This window comes from Zootoca vivipara, chromosome 6 (genome assembly GCF_965207765.1).
Source record: "Zootoca vivipara chromosome 6, rZooViv2.hap1.1, whole genome shotgun sequence".
NCBI classification, from domain to species: domain Eukaryota; kingdom Metazoa; phylum Chordata; class Lepidosauria; order Squamata; family Lacertidae; genus Zootoca; species Zootoca vivipara.
In genome coordinates, this window is record NC_142589.1 from 46,204,327 (window position 1) to 46,223,194 (window position 18,868).

Below are 18,868 nucleotides of genomic sequence, written 5' to 3' on the forward strand. Positions count from 1 at the left end.
TTTTCTTTTTTTTTGGTATGACAATAGATGGTTGGATGGATGAACTCCTGCGTACTGCCCTGGTTCACTGGAGCTCCCTGGTGGCAGGGGGGGGGGCTTCGGGGGCAGGGGAGGGGGAGGAGGACAGAAACCCAATCATAAAATGGACCACTTCTGACTGTTCACCTGCGTGGGATACTTCTGTGGCAGGGGAGGACCCATGGAGGGGGGTGGGAAGAAGGTGGAAAAGGTGTATATGTATGTACCATCTTTTGTAATTTGTAAAATCAATAAAAATTATGTTTTAAAAAAAAAAGATGTACAAATAGTCCCATTAAGTAGTCTCAGAGGTGATGTGTAAATAAGATTATTTTTTTGAATTTCTCATCAAGATTCTGCATGTTTCAGTCCAGCTAATTTGTATCAACTTGGTAGCAGCGGAAATTTAATGAAAGAGATCAATAAATCATGATTTTTCTTTTTTCTTTCTTTTTTTGCAGTGCAAACTTAACTTTAAAAGCTCATTGCATTCATAATTCGACAGTCTGAAGCTTCCGCTTGCCGCCAAAGCTGCAGGGGAGTAATGTAGAGACAATATTCTCTTATCCGTTTCAGAATGCAGCCTAAGAAGATATGAGTGAGGAAATAAGGATAGCCTGCCTGCTTGTAGAAAAATACACACTCTGGACTAAGAGAATACCAGGATCTAAATATAGAGAAACTTAGCACACAAGTTAGACAACATTACTTCACCATAACACCTAGGAATACACCTTCAAACTGCAGTAGACAGTTGTATCCAACTGACTTTTACTTAGAGTGGACCCACTGAAATTAATGGACTTAAGTTAATTATGTTGGTTTTTTTTTAATTTCGATGGGCCTGCTCTGAGTATGACTGACACTGGATGCAGCCCAAGGGTTTCGTTCTTGGTTTTTTTTAAAGCAAGGTGGGGAATATTTTTTGGCCTTTTGAGCAAAGTTCCAGGGACTACTTGCCAGTGATGGGCAGAGGCAAAAAGTGGGTGGAGTAACAAATGTTAATTTTGCCTTTGTACATTACACTAGTTTCCACTCACATCGATGCAGATAAGCAAGAGGCATTATCAGAGTTCAGTTACTCATTTCAGGTAGGCCAAAACATTCATGTGGAAGGTAAGAGGCAGAGCCACTAGGCGTTGTGGCTGGGCAAGAAGTCTGCCCTGGGAGTGTTCTGAGGACCAGCTAGACAGGATGGAAGGATCACTATGCCCCCCCCCCCCGAGTTCCCCACCCCGGGTTTAAAGATGCACTCAAGCCTGGTTTTAGAGTTGCCCATGTGCAAGCCAGTGAGACCCGAGGGACAGCTGTACAGTCACCATCTCAGTCCCCCCCCCTCTGAAAAAAATGCCCTGCAAATTCTGTTGTGCTGGTGTATTGTGGGTAAAAAAGCATGGCAGCTCACAGCCACTATGTTTCTGTGGTGGCCACCATTTCTTCTTGCCCACAGTGCACTGGATTGATAGGGCAATAGTACACAGGGGAAACTAATATTGATCCATAGTCACTGGAAGTCTAGAGCAGAGGTTCAGGCAGTAGTGGGAGCCAGCAGGTGTCACTATCATCCATGAACATTGCAGCTCCCGAGGATACAGGATGGTGAAGCTGGGGGAATACATCTCATGCTGTCAATAAAGACATATCTCTACAGCTACCAACCACTACTGAAAACTGATATTTTAATCACAGGGATCTTACCCTTCTTCAGTTTATTCAGAAGCAAGTCCCCCTGTGTCCAGTGGTGCTTCCCTCCCAGGTAAATGTGCAGAGCATTGCAGTCCATGCTGGGGTGTGTGTGTGTGTGTGTGTGTGTGTGTGTGTGTGCGTTTATGTGTATCCCTTGAGGCATTGCATTTCTGATAATAACACTGGCCACACTCCAGACAAAAATGAAACAGTGCCTTTAAAAAAAAAACACCCTACTGATGCTTTTTACGGTAAGTGAACAGCACACAGCAGTTTTACAGAGTGATGTATTTCCTTTTTATCACGATAGGCAGCCAAGTTTCATGTGATCTTATTTTCAACTGCAAAATTACTTCCTGTAGTGACTTCAACTGCTCAAAAAAAAAAAATTGCAAAGAGCCCAGCTCTGCAGGAAACAGTCTTGCCCTATTTAAATATTTTCTCATTATAAAACTTGTTTCCATCCAGATTTTCCCCTCCCCCTTCCATTTCAAAACTCTGAAAACTTTATTTGGTTAAGATCCTAATGTACAGTAAAGTTTTCCCCTTTTTTTCCTTTCATGCTTTTTAAAATAATAATACCCAATCTCTTCAAAGAGAGCTTTTATTATACCTGATGAATATTTACGCTATCTTTTCCAACATCAGCAATAACAAAACGAGGCAACAAACCTCTGGTAGTTTCAGCACATCTAATGAAATTGAGGTTCATGTGAAAATGAAATTTGGATTTTCTACTCTGATTGAGGCCAACCTAATCATTCCAACAGTTTTTATAAAATAAACACACTATACACTTGTGACTTTTTTCAACTAGAAGCTTTTTATTAGCTGTATTACATATATCAAGTGTGAGAGGGGAGAACACATCTAAAAAAACTTTATAACCATGCTAGTATTTTTATCATATAAATTCAGCTGTTTGGGGAAAGACCAGGAATGGATGAATCTGTCAATTTGCATTTCTCTCAATTGCTCATTTTTAAAGTTTTCAGTTGTTCTTCACATTTCCAAATTAGTTTGTGATTATTACATTTCCAAATTAGTTTGTTCATCATGAAAATTTATCAGCATTTTGGTGAACATTTCTCCTAATCTGTGTATATTGCATACAAGTTTCCCTAATATGCACACTTTTGCAATACAGTTTTCCCTAATAGGGCATATTTTCTGTTATTTGCACCAATTTTATTATGCAAATTTCACTTTAACCCATGCATATTTTTGCACATGTCACTTTACTGGAGAACTGCATTGCAAAATTCAGAGAAATGTGAATTTTAGTGTGAAAGGCTGTTTCATTTTACGTATTGTTTCTGAATATGCAAGTTAGTTAGGTTTGTCTTTAAATGCAAACTGAATCAAATTCCTCCCCCATCCCTATTTCAATTCTCTGTAAAATCTTGCTAGTATTTTTTTTATCAGATATATTCAGATGATTCTATTTAGGGAGAGATAAATATGCAATGGCATTCAAAGATGCCATATATGCAAACAAATCTTATGAGAGTCCAATAAAAGCAGTTCCAAGCACAATAGAATACTGGGTCCCCTTAACAGCAAAAGTTATATTTAGACCAGATTGACTTTGGAAGCTACCTACTTGGTAGACCAGTTCCCACCATAGCTGCCAAGTTATCCCTTTTTTTAAGGGATTTTTCCTTATGCTGAATAGGCTTCCTCACGAGAAAAGGGAAAACTTGGCAGCTATGGTTCCCACAAGAACCTATGACAGCAGTAAGTTTATTAAAGTTTGGTCAACATGGCTTAAAACACTGTTTAATTACAGAGAACAGGATAACTGCCTTGGCTAACCACCCTTTATCTTATTTGAAAGCATGCTAAAAAGAGAAGGATTGAGGGGTTTACTGATCCTACATGGAGAATAGTCAAGGTGTTAAAAAAAACCATCTGTTCTTTAAAAATAAGAAATAATTTTTTTACTGATCAAACCCTAAACTCTGTACCAATAAATGTAGAATTCTGCATAAATTATGCCATTTCACAAACTTTGTGTCTACTGTATATGAAAGCTATTATTATTATTATTATTATTATTATTATTTTATTATATTTGTATGGTACTTCCAAATGCCTTGCATACACTATACATATATTTGTATTTATTTAGAGGTCTGTAGCTCAGCAGTAGAGGATGTGATTTGAATGCACAAGGTCCCAAGTTCAATCTCTAGCAACTTTAGGTAGGGCTGGGAGAGAGAACCACGTCTGAAACCCTGGCGCTGCTACCAGTCAATGTAGACAATATTGTTACACTCATATATTTTTATGTGCACCTTCCTACACTTGAGGCCTTCCTTCATTTAAATATCCAATAAATGCCGCCATCTCTGTAATCCAGCGTGCGTGCAGGATTGCAGCCCTAGACGCTGCCCCTTTTAGCATATTTTAACTCAGAGTAAGTTGGCACAATAAGACCAATTGTTTATTTTCTCTCATTTGTGGCATCAAGATGTAATTACATTACAAGGGGGGAAAGGATTCACCCTCCCTTTTTTCCGCCATAATGGCAAACTCCATCTGGAATTGAAAAATCAGCTGTGTTTTTCCTTTTGCTTGAGAAACATCACTAACGATAAAGATTGTTCATTTGCAACTTGCGTTTCACAAAATCTGTATTCTTGAGGGAGAACAGAAGCCAGCTAGGCCTCCCAGAACAGTGAAAGTCAACTTGTTGAGGTGACATTCAGTAAAAGAACTGCATTATGCCACAGATAATATGCACAAATTATATATACAGACACACACATACACCCAAATAAGCTAGTGAAGTGAACTGCCAAGCTTCAATTAAACACTCAATAAGTTCTAAAAGTCTGTTTGAGACCTGGGGCATAATTTCTTGTATACCCTTTGAAGGAAGCACAGATTTGGCTCGCTAGGCACAACATCCCTGGGGGGGGAGAGGAAGATCCAAGAAACACCAAAACAGGCAAAAAACGACATGAATTCAAGAACCAAAAGCCTGGAGAAACAAAACTGCCTTGGCATGGAGCTGAAAAAGCCAGCAGTGGTGCCAGGTGAGCCTTGTCCTGGCACCTGCAGAATCCTCTCCTCCATCACCCCCGAATCAGGTTTGAAAGAAGCACTGCGTTGTAGCCAATGGAATCAGTTGCGGTGTAGGATTGATAGGAGTCTTGGTAGACCACAGACTTGACATGCGTCAACAGTGTGATGCAGCAGCTAAAAAATCCAATGCAATTCTGGGCTGCATCAATAGAAGTATAGCATCTAGATCAAGGGAAGTAATAGTACTACTGTATTCCGCTCTGGTCAGACCTCACCTGGAATACTGTGTCCAGTTCTGGGCACCACAGTTCAAGAAGGATACTGACAAGCTGGAACGTGTCCAGAGGAGGGCAACCAAAATGGTCAAAGGCCTGGAAACGATGCCTTATGAGGAACGGCTTAGGGAGCTGGGTATGTTTAGCCTGGAGAAGAGAAGGTTAAGGGGTGATATGATAACCATGTTCAAATATATAAAAGGATGTCATATAGAGGAGGGAGAAAGGTTGTTTTCTGCTGCTCCAGAGAAGCGGACACGGAGCAATGGATTCAAACTATAAGAAAGAAGATTCCACCTAAACATTAGGAAGAACTTCCTGACAGTAAGAGCTGTTCAACAGTGGAATTTGCTGCCAAGGAGTGTGGTGGAGTTTCCTTCTTTGGAGGTCTTTAAGCAGAGGCTTGACAGCCATCTGTCAGGAATGCTTTGATGGTGTTTCCTGCTTGGCAGGGGGTTGGACTGGATGGCCCTTGTGGTCTCTTCCAACTTTATAATTCTATTATTGCAGCGTGTGTGTGTGTGTGTGTGTGTGTGTGTGTGTGTTTTGCAGATATTGGCCACCTGCAGCCCAGAACAATCTATGACCATTGGGTAAAAAATGTCCTGTCGAGGAATGAGCTAGATTATATGTCTGGTGAAGTGAATCCATCAATCCATTCATGTCATTGCATTTATTAATTGCCAGAAGGAGCCCAAGGTGGTGTACAATATAAGATAAAACAGCAAAATAACCATGGGGTGTATCCAGCTCAGTCCCACTCAGAACAGACCCTCTGGAACTAATGAACCTAAGTGGGTAATGTCCATTTACTTCAGTAGACCTGCTCTGCACATAAATAGCATTGGGTACCACCCTGTATATTTATAAAATAACAAAATCGTTAAAACACAGGAGAACACTGACTGCTCTTGGTCTCAGCAGGAAATGTAATGATTTGTTTTTATCTGATGGTGCTTATACTTTATTTTGTTAGTATCTTTGGGCATCGCTGTGTTGGAAATGCAGGTTATAAGCCTACTTATAAGTAAAATAAAATAAAATAAATAACACAGTGTCTTTCCTAACTAATAGGTTTGTATATTGCACTGAAAATGCTCCATTAGCAATCATATAAAATATTTGCTTCGCAGGCACCTAAACTGCACCTTATTTACTATGATCAAAACACATAGGACACAAACCATGAACAGCTAATAATTTGCTGTATTATTATTATTCCTCCAGTCTATGAAATCCTTTCGGGAGTTTGTGATTAATTTGTGATGGAGGACTGGGAATATGACTAACATGCAAAGCAATAAATTGCATCAAAATAAAAGGAGATAGCTGTAATGCTGTGAGGGGGTTACAATTGGGTATTCACTGCAAAAATATGACAAGTTAAGTGTCTATTAGCCACTAATGTCATCATGAATAAAGGATGTTTCACAATATATTGTGAAGGCATGGATTTAAATAGAAGTAGTCTAACATGAGAGGTTTTATATTAATAAGAGTATTATAGTTTCCACAATAAAAGAATGAATGATATATTATTTAGTGTGGTGCAGTGGTTAGTGTTGGACTAGGACCTGAGAATCATAGAATTGTAGAGTTGGAAGGGACCTCGAGGGTCATCAAGTCCAACCTCCTGCAATGCAGGAGTCTCAACTAAAGCATCCATAACAGATGGTCATCCAACCTCTGCTTAGAAACCTCCAAGGAGAGTCCACCACCTTCCAAGAGTGTCCTTTCCACTCTCAAACAGCTCTAACTATCAGAAAGTTCTTCCTGATGTTTAGTCGGAATCTCCTTTCTTGTAACTTGAATCAATTGGTTTGAATCCTACCCTCTGGAGCAGGAGAAAACAAGCTTGCTCCATCCTCCATATGACACCTATTAGATATTTTTAGGTGGCTATCATAGCTTATCTGTCTCCTCTTATCCAGGCTAAATTAATCCAATTCCCTCGACCATTCCTCATAAGGCTTGGTTGACAGGCCCTTGATCATCTCAGTCGTCATATGTTCCAGCTTGTCAATATCCTTAAATTTTGGTGCCCAGAACTGGACACAGTACTCCAGGTGTGGTCTGACTAAGGCAGAATAGTATAGTACCATGACTTCCCTTGATAGAGACGCTATACTTCTGTTGAAGCAGCCTAGAATAGCATTAGGTTTTTTTGCTGCTGCATCACACTGTTGACTCGTGATAAGCTTGTGGTCTACAAAGACTCCTAGATCCTTTTCACATGTTTGAGTTTATCATGGAAAGTTGTGGTATAAATGTCAAAAGAAAGATACAAAGACACAGTTGGTCGCTTTATGTGCCTGTACTTGGTCTGTGGTTTTGGTGTGCTTTAGTTTTATGACTCATAAGAACATCAGAAGAGCCCTACTGAATCAGGCCAAAGGCCCATCCAGTCCAACAAACTGTTCTCAGAGTGGCTAGCCAGCTGCCTCTGGAATGTCTGCAAGCAGGAAGTGAGTGCAGCAACACTCCTCACCACCACCTTTGACTCCCAGCAACTGGGTATTCAGAGGCTTACAGACAGTAACCTTTGATAGTCTAATCCTCCATGGATTTGTCTACTCCCTGAGATGGGGCATTCTCAGTGGTGGTACCCTGGCTACAGAACTCCTCTTAACCTGCATTCAGGAAACATTCAACTTTTCTTCTTATTTTATTAGAATGCAAAATCAAGCATAGAACAAAATAATCACAGAAAGTAGGTAGGAAATATCAAAGCAGAAAGAAAACAGGGGTGGATGGAGAGACATCCATAATACAGTCCAGTCCTTTAATATATATATATTTTATCCAGGCTCCCGGTCGAGAGTTTATGAAGGTTTTACACTGCTGGTTTTTAATCGCTGCCTGCAACATAATGTTGTCATAAATTGTTTTTGTCTGATTTTATCATTGGGAGTTGCTCTGAGTTCCTTAGGGAAGGAAGCGTAGGTTATAAATTTGAAATACTAATATCATAGACTAGGGATGAATGAATCTGTCCGTTCCAATTTTTCTTACTTCCTTATTTTTCCAATCTTTGGTTCAGTTCTCCACATTTCTCCGTGTCGTCATGAAAATTCACCAGCATTCTCCTAATATACACAATTTGAATGCAGTTTTACCTAATACACATTTATGCACATTTCCCTTAATTTTGCATGCTATTTTCAATAATACAGTATATACATTTTAAAGCATACTTTTAACAAATTTGTACACAAATTTAGAGAAATGCAAATTTTGAAGTATGTCTGTGTTTCAGTTCACATGTGGTTTCAGGAACTGCAAATTAGGCCAATTCAACTTTAAATGCAATTTGAATAAAATCTCCTCCCAGTATCTGCTCAATGAAAATATTGTCCCAATTGCTCCCAGGGTAGGCGCCACTTTTGCCCTGAGTTGCATCACTTACATAAATGTATATAAATGCAGAGAATGTTCAGACAAACTTGGTTCCCACCAGTCACCTGTTTCTAGATTTTTGCTAGGAAAAGACACGTCCATTTGTGTGCACAGGTCAATCAACCACAACTTGACTGCAGTGAAGAAGTAATCCACAGTTTATATTCTTGAGCACAAGATTGGGAAGCGGTTTCTTGCCAGTAAAGTCCCTCACTTCATTTACCGATAGCTTTTCCCCCCCATCAAGAAGCATTTCTGAAAAAGGAATGCCAATTGATGGAGACATTCCATTCTTGTTGCCTCTATAAATTCTTCTCTGATGGCCAGTACAGGCAATCACAGAAGAGACAAAAGATGCAGTATGTGTGAGTGAAGGTGAAGCAAAGAATTGGACTATCTGAAAGTGCGACTGTCCCCTCTTCACAATTCTTGTGATGTGTTTGTTTTTCAGAATCTCGGTCCCCAGTAAATGGAAAATTTATAAATAGAAAATTTATTGTGGGTTTAGGGCTCAGCTCTGAGGTGAATGTGGAATGGAAGGACAGTGCTGATCATCCCATCACTGTGCATGGTGCTTGATAGAGTAGCAGCATGAGAGCAGGTCCTTATCTTACTGGATTGGGGTCTTTTAATTTCCAGGTGGGTTCGAAAGAGCCCTTGGCAGGCTTCCATCCAATGGGTCCTGGGTCATTCTTACAGCCATAATACTTCCCCCAAAGTTCAAAGAAGTTCCATCTTTCTAAAGGGACCCTGACCATTAGGTCCAGTCGTGACCGACTCTGGGGTTATTGGCCGAGGGAGCCGGCGTATAGCTTCCAGGTCATGTGGCCAGCATGACAAAGCCGCTTCTGGCAAACCAGAGCAGCACATGGAAACGCCATTTACCTTCCTGCCAGAGCGGTACCTATTTATCTACTTGCACTTTGACGTGCTTTCGAACTGCTAGGTTGGCAGGAGCTGGGACCGAGCAACGGGAGCTCACCCCGTCACAGGGATTCAAACCGCCAACCTTCTGATCAGCAAGCCCTAGGCTCAGTGGTTTAGACCACAGCGACACCTGGGTCCCTTTCCATCTTTCTAGGGCACTTTAAATTCTTATTTTTTATTTTTAAAAAACCACTATAGTAGCTCTCACAAAAACATGGCAGAACTGAGGCAACAACCTTCTATAACTGAACATGGTGAGAGGCTTGCTCTTAAGATTCTATTCACTTTAAAGATACAGTCGTGTGTGTACATATGGGGTGTGTTCACAAAGGGGACTGCAGAATAAGAGAAGAGGATTCATGTAAGTGAGGAGTGGTCCTGATGCAACTGAGTGTTTAGAAAGGGAGGAGGAGGAGGCAGGGGGAGTGCAAAGGGGGCGGCACAATAGGAGAAAGGAGAAAGTATGGAAATAGGGGTGAAGTGTATGCAAGGGAGAGTTGAGAAAAAGGAGGAGGAGGGTGGAGGGGGAAAGTAAGTGAAGATGAAACTAGAGTGCAAAGGGGATTGCAAAAAAAAGAGAGAGTAGGAGGCATAGGACTAGATTTGAAGATGAATGCAAGGGCATGAAAGGGCATGAAAAAGAGGAAGGGATGGTGGGAAGGGATGGGGTGGGAAGAGGAAGTTCTAGCTGGTTAATATGGGGAGAATGGGAAAGGAGTTGGTAAGCTGAGTGAGCAGGGATGCAGCCCCTAGTTTAAAAATATGTACATTTTGTAAGCTGCCTTGGCCATTTTTATTTTTGAAAGCTGAACAGAAAGGATTGAAATAAACCATTAATAATGAAATAACCTTTTTTAAAAACTTGATCTTCCTCTCTCTTTCCACCCAGGGAACTCTGAGCTGTCCCTAACTTGTGAGGTTAAGGTGACATTCCTATGTAAAAATGTAATGAGAGCTGACCAGACTGGGGTGGAATCTAGACACATATTTTAAAAAACGCTGTAAAAATGAATTTTTTAAAAAATGTTTTGAATTTGCCATAGCTCACCTTCGCCACCTAGTGTCACATTTGTATAATGCACTTTACAACACACTTAAAACGTTTTATTTGCAGCTGTATAGCTGAGTCCATACTGAGTGCACACTGGAAGGACAGATCATGAAGCTGAGGCTCCAATACTTTGGCCACCTCATGAGAAGAGAAGACTCCCTGGAAAAGACCCTGATGCTGGGAAAGATTGAGGGCACAAGGAGAAGGGGACGACAGAGGATGAGATGGTTGGACAGTGTTCTCGAAGCTACGAACATGAGTTTGACCAAGCTGCAGGAGGCAGTGGAAGACAGGAGTGCCTGGCGTGCTCTGGTCCATGGGGTCACAAAGAGTCGGACACGACTAAACGACTAAACAACAACAGCTGAGTCCTAGGTTTACTTTGTGTTTTCAGTTGTGTGTGTCATTGTCTAATTATCATCAAAAAGTGACCAGGAGTAGCTGAAAGCTATGGTTTCCTCATTAGGAACTCTTGCTCTTATTGACTTCTTTCCTTCTCGCTTTTCTAGCTGCCATTTTCTGAGATTTGTACAAAGCATGGCTGAGAGAGTTAGAGAGATCGGAATGATTCACATCTCAAGTGCCCTTGCACATAGCTCATCACACCACCACTCCTTTTAATTACTATTTGCTGTTTGTGTCTGCACAGACGATCTCCACCCACAAGCAGTAATTTGACCCCTTGCATTTCATGTGCAGACGTGTCATTACTGATGCAAAACTTTCAGTAGGTGTCCATGGGGAAGAATTTATGAAAAACATCTCAACCAGTTTTACCGGGCCAGTAAAGGCCGATGGGTTGCTTATCCCAGTGTCCGGCATATGAAGTTTGTATCTGCTTTTTGCACAGGATTTCTTCAAATGAGGCATTTGATACTAGTGATGCATCTGAAATTATCAGCCAAATTTCTTCCTGACTTTTGAGGTTCTGAATTATTCGGTCTTGTTTCTAGAGCCAGTTTTTGTTTCTGAATTTTGTTACAAAACACAATGCATGTTCAGATTGTTATAGATTTAAATGCCTTCCATTCCCCTCAGATTCCTTCCTCCCCCCGTTACATTAACTAGGCACATACATACAATGGCAAAACACACACACCCCTTAAAAAAATATTTATATGATTTGTACACCAGATTGCATCAAGATTATTTTTGTGAGCTGGGGCCATGTCAAATGTTAGTTCTACTCAGAGTAGACCCATTTAAATTAATGGCTAGGGTGAACTGAGGCACATGAATTTTAATGGGTCTACTACTCTGAGTAGAATGGAATTGGCCCAAACCCTTATTTCCTATTAGCTGCTAGATTAGCAAATGGAATGAGTAAGAGTACAAAAAAATTGTGCATTGGGTTTTTAAATTTATTTATTTTTCTTTGCATAAAAGGTATAATTTTTTTAAGTGAAGAAAAGGAAAAAGGAAAGGAAAAAGAATATAGTATATCACTATAACAACTGCTACCAGTTAACAATTACATTTTTTTAACCTACTGTATATTGTATAAATGAGTTCCAAATTGCATTATCCTTCTCCATGCAAAGTCTACATCTATAAGCAATCCGCTCATAAGTGTAGACAGGTCTTCAATCCACAGAATAAATGGAGCCGTATATTGATCTTACCAATGCAGCAATATCAGTCTCTTGGCCTCCATGTAAGGGCATGGAGAATCTATTTATGTTGCCCAGTTGTCAAATTCCATGTTGTAGGTATATAGCTCAAAAGCATATTATCCTCTGTAGATTTTACCTTTTTCCACACAGTACAGTCATAATTATATAATCCACTACTTCCTCCCAAAACTTACTAAGTATGGGACATTTTAAAGACATGCTTTCAAGAAGCATTATCCTTATTCATGAGATTTAAGGGTTTTCCTATTGAATGGGGTTATGTTATCGAATAAGATCCTATCAACGCAGGAGGAAAATTTGGGGCTTTATTTATTTATTGAATGGCATGTGTACGTTGGTAATGCGGCAGGTGGAGGGAAGGTGCAACTGAACTGATCTGAACACTGCAACACACGGCATACTCCAATTCCAGAATTAATTTCAAAAATTCTCAGAGTTAAACCAGAATTCAGAAGGAGAAGAATGCAAGTAGAGTAAACCCATAGTACAAAAATGAACAGAATGGATGAAACCCTTTCATCCCTATCTGACACCAATGGAGGAAATGGCAGGATTATTAAGGATGACAAGAAATTGATAAAATATGGGACACTTGTAGCTGTTTTGGTCCTCCTGCTATACCATGAATCTGGCTCAAAGAACATTTGGCATGAACTAGTTTTTCCTCTCTACTTGTTGTTGTTTAGTCATTTAGTCGTGTCTGACTCTTCGTGACCCCATGGACCAGAGCACGCCAGGCACTCCTGTCTTCCACTGCCTCCTGCAGCTGGTCAAACTCATGTTGGTAGCTTCGAGAACACTGTCCAACCATCTCGTCCTCTGTCGTCCCCTTCTCCTTGTGCCCTCAATCTTTCCCAACATCAGGGTCTTTTCCAGGGAGTCTTCTCTTCTCATGAGGTGGCCAAAGTATTGGAGCCTCAGCTTCAGGATCTGTCCTTCCAGTGAGCACTCGGGGCTTATTTCCTTCAGAATGGATAGGTTTGATCTTCTTGCAGTCCATGGACCAGCTCTCACTTCCATATATCACTACTGGGAAAACCATAGCTTTAACTATACGGACCTTTGTTGGCAAGGTGATGTCTCTGCTTTTTATGATGCTGGCTAGGTTTGTCATTGCTTTTCTCCCAAGAAGCAGGCGTCTTTTAAATTTGTGGCTGCTGTCATCATCTGTAGTGATCAAGAAAGTAAAATCTCTCACTGCCTCCATTTCTTCCCCTTCTATTTGCCAGGAGGTGATGGGACCAGTGGCCATGATCTTAGTTTTTTTGATATTGAGCTTCAGGGTCTTTCCTCTCTTGCAAACCCCCAAATAGAGTCTTGACAGCACTCAATAGATTGTTGCTCCTGGCTTCTAGATGAAGAGTACACTTACCCATTCTTAGTCCATAAACAATAAGTATTGGTGGTCCCCATTACAATAATTGTCAGCCTTTTTTATCACATGCGTTCTGAGAATGCAGAGTACATATTTTTCCTGCTGCAAAACCAACTGAAGTGAAAGCTGCACCATTTGCACATTCTCAAAGTGAAACTTGGCTGCAAGGTGCAAAATTAGTCATTGAAAATTACCTTAAAATATAGGCAAAGGATTATTAGATCATTGAACTACTGTATTTACGCGACTCTAATGTGCCATAGAATCTAATGCGCACCTCAGTTTACAAAACCTTGAAACCAAAAAAGTATTTGCTATGTCAGCAGCGTTTTTCAAGCTTGCAATCGAATCTAATGAGCCATCAAATCTAATGTGCACCTTAATTTTCCTGACATAATTTGGCCAAAAAATGTGTGCATTACATTTGAGTAAATATGGTATATAATGTTTGTTAAAGGAAGAGTTGCTTTCCATCCTAGAATGAAATCTGAAAGACATATGTAATGTTGAACACAGTAAGACGAAGCAATTTACTTGGCAGAGACTGCAAACAATTATTTTCGAGTCTGGACCTTCCTTTTTCAGTTTGATCGGGCCCTCCCTAAAAGAGGGCATGTGTTGCGTTGAGACACCCTGTGTTGTGGGTGGGTAAGATTGGTCAGCCACAACACCCAATTGGTAGATCCTTTGATGTTGGGTTCAATCTGGCCAATGGGGCGCAGTCCAAACAGATAGAGGGACCTATATATGCCCATGCATGAGACCCAGAGCTTCCTCTTTCGGTGTGTGCATTCGGAACAGCAACAGCATGTCCTCTGTGCAACCGAGAGAGATTGAGATTACCTTCAATTACCTTCCTGGTGATCTTTTTCCTTTATTCCCCCTTCTTTCCCTTTGATTCTCCCAGTAGTTATTCTTCCCTCTTGGTTAATTCCCTTCCTTGCCTTGCCTTTCCCTCCCCCCCAAGAAGGGCTTTCGCCCCACGGAGCTTCAGCCCCTTGAGCGCTCCCAGACTGGGGAGCTCGTTGCTGCTTGTTTTCGCGCAGCGGTTTTTTCCTTTGAGGCTGCAGCTTTGGGGCTTGGAAAAATTATTGGGCAGCCAATCGCTATGGGTTTCGCTGAGAGTTCCCTCTCCGAGCGAACTGCTTGTTATTCTTCTGCTTAAGGGGCTGGTGGTAAATTCTCTAGGCTGGTAATAACACACACACACACACACCAAGTTTTAACACGATTGCCATTTTACCTGCTTATTGGGCGAGCGCAGGTGCACACAGAGGAATTATACCAGAAAGATATGGAGGTCTCGTACACCCCAGGTAGTGTGGTTGCTGACCTTGAGCCAGACATCTTGGAGAGTGAAGTCAAATGGGCCTTAGAAAGCACTGCTAATAACAAGGCCAGTGGAAGTGATGATATTCCAGCTGAACTATTTAAAATTTTAAAAGATGATGCTGTTAAGGTGCTACACCCAATATGCCAGCAAGTTTGGAAAACTCAGCAATGGCCAGAGGATTGGAGAAGATCAGTCTACATCCCAATTCCAAAGAAGGGCAGTGCCAAAGAATGCTCCAACTACCGCACAATTGCCCTCATTTCACACGCTAGCAAGGTTATGCTTAAAATTCTACAAGGCAGGCTTAGGCAGTATGTGGACCGAGAACTCCCAGAAGTGCAAGCTGGATTTCGAAAGGGCAGAGGAACCAGAGACCAAATAGCAAACATGCGCTGGATTATGGAGAAAGCTAGAGAGTTCCAGAAAAACGTCTACTTCTGCTTCATTGACTATGCAAAAGCCTTTGACTGTGTTGACCACAGCAAACTATGGCAAGTTCTTAAAGAAATGGGAGTGCCTGATCACCTCATCTGTCTCCTGAGAAATCTCTATGTGGGACAAGAAGCTACAGTTAGAACTGGATATGGAACAACTGATTGGTTCAAAATTGGGAAAGGAGTACGACAAGGTTGTATATTGTCTCCCTGCTTATTTAACTTATATGCAGAATTCATCATGCGAAAGGCTGGACTAGATGAATCCCAAGCCGGAATTAAGATTGCCGGAAGAAATATCAACAACCTCAGATATGCAGATGACACAACCTTGATGGCAGAAAGCGAGGAGGAATTAAAGAACCTTTTAATGAGGGTGAAAGAGGAGAGCGCAAAATATGGTCTGAAGCTCAACATCAAAAAAACCAAGATCATGGCCACTGGTCCCATCACCTCCTGGCAAATAGAAGGGGAAGAAATGGAGGCAGTGAGATATTTTACTTTCTTGGGCTCCTTGATCACTGCAGATGGTGACAGCAGTCACGAAATTAAAAGACGCCTGCTTCTTGGGAGAAAAGCAATGACAAACCTAGACAGCATCTTAAAAAGCAGAGATATCACCTTGCCGACAAAGGTCCGTATAGTTAAAGCTATGGTTTTCCCAGTAGTGATGTATGGAAGTGAGAGCTGGACCATAAAGAAGGCTGATCGCCGAAGAATTGATGCTTTTGAATTATGGTGCTGGAGGAGACTCTTGAGAGTCCCATGGACTGCTAGAAGATCAAACCTATCCATTCTTAAGGAAATCAGCCCTGAGTGCTCCCTGGAAGGACAGATCGTGAAGCTGAGGCTCCAATACTTTGGCCACCTCATGAGAAGAGAAGAATCCTTGGAAAAGACCCTGATGTTGGGAAAGATTGAGGGCACTAGGAGAAGGGGACGACAGAGGACAAGATGGTTGGACAGTGTTCTCGAAGCTACGAACATGAGTTTGACCAAACTACGGGAGGCAGTGGAAGACAGGAGTGCCTGGCGTGCTATGGTCCATGGGGTCACGAAGAGTCGGACACGACTAAACGACTAAACAACAACAAACAGGTGCTCATGTGGCGGATAGGCTCTGGTTCAGGTGATAGGGATGGGGGAATGCTCTCACCATCCCTATGTGAAGGGTATTCTGTTAAAGGAATCCAGGGACTCAATGGTTTGGTCAACCCCGTGAGGGGGTTGTGCCCGTTCCAGAGTCCAGGGGGACATCTGGGTGGTGGACATAGCCTGTTCCCTCGGTCACATAGCTGGTGCCCTCGGTCAGCGCTACCTGCAAGGGTGCAGGGAGCTAGTCGAACCAGAGCCTATGCAACCACTCACTTTCTGTAATCAATAAAGTTGTGACCTAAATTCTGCCAAAAACCAAACCAAAATTTGAGTCATGTGAATTTATTTATGGAGGAGGTTTATGGGTCTGAACATGCAACTGTAGTTGACATTTAATGAATATACTGTAATCTGGTACTAGTTTGGGAGTCTAACCTTGTTCCACATGGGGAGAGGTGAGAAATCTGGTGCAGTTTGCAATTAAAGGCAGACCTAACTAACACACACTTCCTAAAGCATGTGAACTGAAAAACCGCCATAAGCTCTCCAGCCAAGCAATGTGTGCAAAAGTGCACCTAGTAGCTTGCAAAAATGTGTTTTAGTAGGTGAAATTGTTTGTATATTACACAAAACTGCATACAAAACTGTAATTTAGGAAACATTTTCACAAAAAATCATGATTAATTTTCATGAGGACTTTTAAAAAAAAAACACAAATTGATGTGGAAATGTGGAGAACTGAACTTCAGACTGGAAAATTTGGAAACATTGACTGTCTCATCCATCCCTAGCTCCAAGGTTCCAGGTTGCTCTTTTGTCTCCTAGGAGATCTCAGAGTAGCAACAGACAAGGTCAAAATAGGAACTATCAAGGCACTTTGTATGCAGGCCTGCACCAGTTTCTCCAGCTCCAATAAATATTGAAAAGGGGAATCCAACTTTTTCACGTGGCTGAGCACAAGATGGAAGTAAGGGGGAAGCAGAAGATGCCTTATCAACCTTTCCTCCTCCCTCCTCTATTATTATTATTATTATTATTATTATTATTATTATTATTATACCCACCCAAGACAGGTTACATTTTAACACAATATTTTAAAAAGTTTAAAACCATTTGCAATCACAAAAATAAGGTGAGTCCTTATTTACACCCTTCACCAAAAAATGGTCACAGAGCAGTTTGCAAAAAATAATAGTGAAACATAATACATTATAAGCAAAGCATTATAAGGATTCTTCTAAATTGCATAATTTATAAGCCTCGCTGCTGCCCTGCCCCATCTTCATCCAGATAAATGACAGCAATGCTAGCCTCCGGAGGGAGGCTCCATTGTTCTGCCCCCACTACAGCCTATGAGATCTTTTTTATGAAGCAATTCCACACATCCAGGGAAGTTCTAGAATCCCCAAGACACCATATTGCTCAAGAATTCACAATGAAGCAGAAGTATGGACATGTGAAACTGTGTTATACTGAATCAACCCACAGAAGCATCTACCCAAATGGTGTCAACTCTGGTAGCAACTCTCATCCATACTACCAGATTCCTTTTAAAAGCCAGGGAATTAAATCTTACGCATGCAAACATGTGCTTTGCCATTGAGCTATGGTTCTTTCTCATATTAATCTCACAACCTGGATTTTTGCATGAAAGAGCTATTGGTCATCTTGCACAGCTTCCAAATCCCCAATGACAAAATATGAATTTTGATGTATGTGATGTGCAAAATACTGATTTGAGTAATGGGAAACCATATTGCTTTGCCACCCTTAATCTTCTGCAAATGAGTAACTCTCAACCAGAGATGCGCTTTTGCAGTTGCCTGTACTCGTCTCCTGGCCACAATCAGGTGACAACAGTGAGTCAGCATTCTTCTTTCCAGTTAACTCTGATCAGGAACGGAGTGCAAGATGATGCTGGCAAGGCATTTCCCTTTAACATATTTTCTCTTTGCAGACTAAGAGCAGTGCTATGTGGAATGCCCATTGCAGGGAAGCTGAGAGGAAATTCCAGAGCTATGCTGCTATAACCCGTTCCCTTGTCAAGAATGATTAAATATGCATTGTCAAAGCTTATGATCCTTTGCTGTGGCATTCTGCTAGAAAACTCACATTGGTTGGTTTTTAAAAAAAGAGCCATCTCCTGCCTGAGTCATAACTTCTTATTTGGAAACTATGGTTCCTAATATCAATCATAAGAGCAGAAGTAATATAGTGCTTAGCGTACTAAGTTGGACTGTGACCCTCCAGATGTTGACTGCACCCACCACCACCAGTGCTGTGCATAGACCATGTTGGCTGTGACTGAAGGGAGATGGGGTCCTACTGCATCTGGAGAACTACAGGTTCCCCATCCCTGCTCCAGAGAATTTAGAATCCGGTGAGCTCTGGACACAAAATTGGAAAGAAGAGCACTGAATGCACACTGAAGTGCACAAATTCAGTGATTCATGTGTGCAAATAAGTCAATAAAAACATTTAACTAGTTCTCCTGCAAACACACACCTATGGTGTGACTGTGTGGCGTAAGAGAATAGAGTGTTTCAAGGGGCAGACCCAGGCTCAGATTTGTACCCAGCCATGAAACTTCTGGAATGACTTTATGTGAGTCACT

At 41.3% G+C, this 18,868-nt stretch overlaps 1 long non-coding RNA gene across 1 annotated transcript; it reads right to left on the reverse strand.

The window, feature by feature from the left end:
• Positions 1–330: 330 nt before the first annotated feature.
• Positions 331–1,975, reverse strand: LOC148685326 (uncharacterized). Its single transcript, XR_015950542.1, has 2 exons — positions 1,717–1,975; positions 331–602 (listed from the first exon to the last, which is right to left on the reverse strand). It is a non-coding gene; the product is annotated as an uncharacterized LOC148685326 (long non-coding RNA).
• Between the last annotated feature and the right edge of the window lie 16,893 nt (positions 1,976–18,868).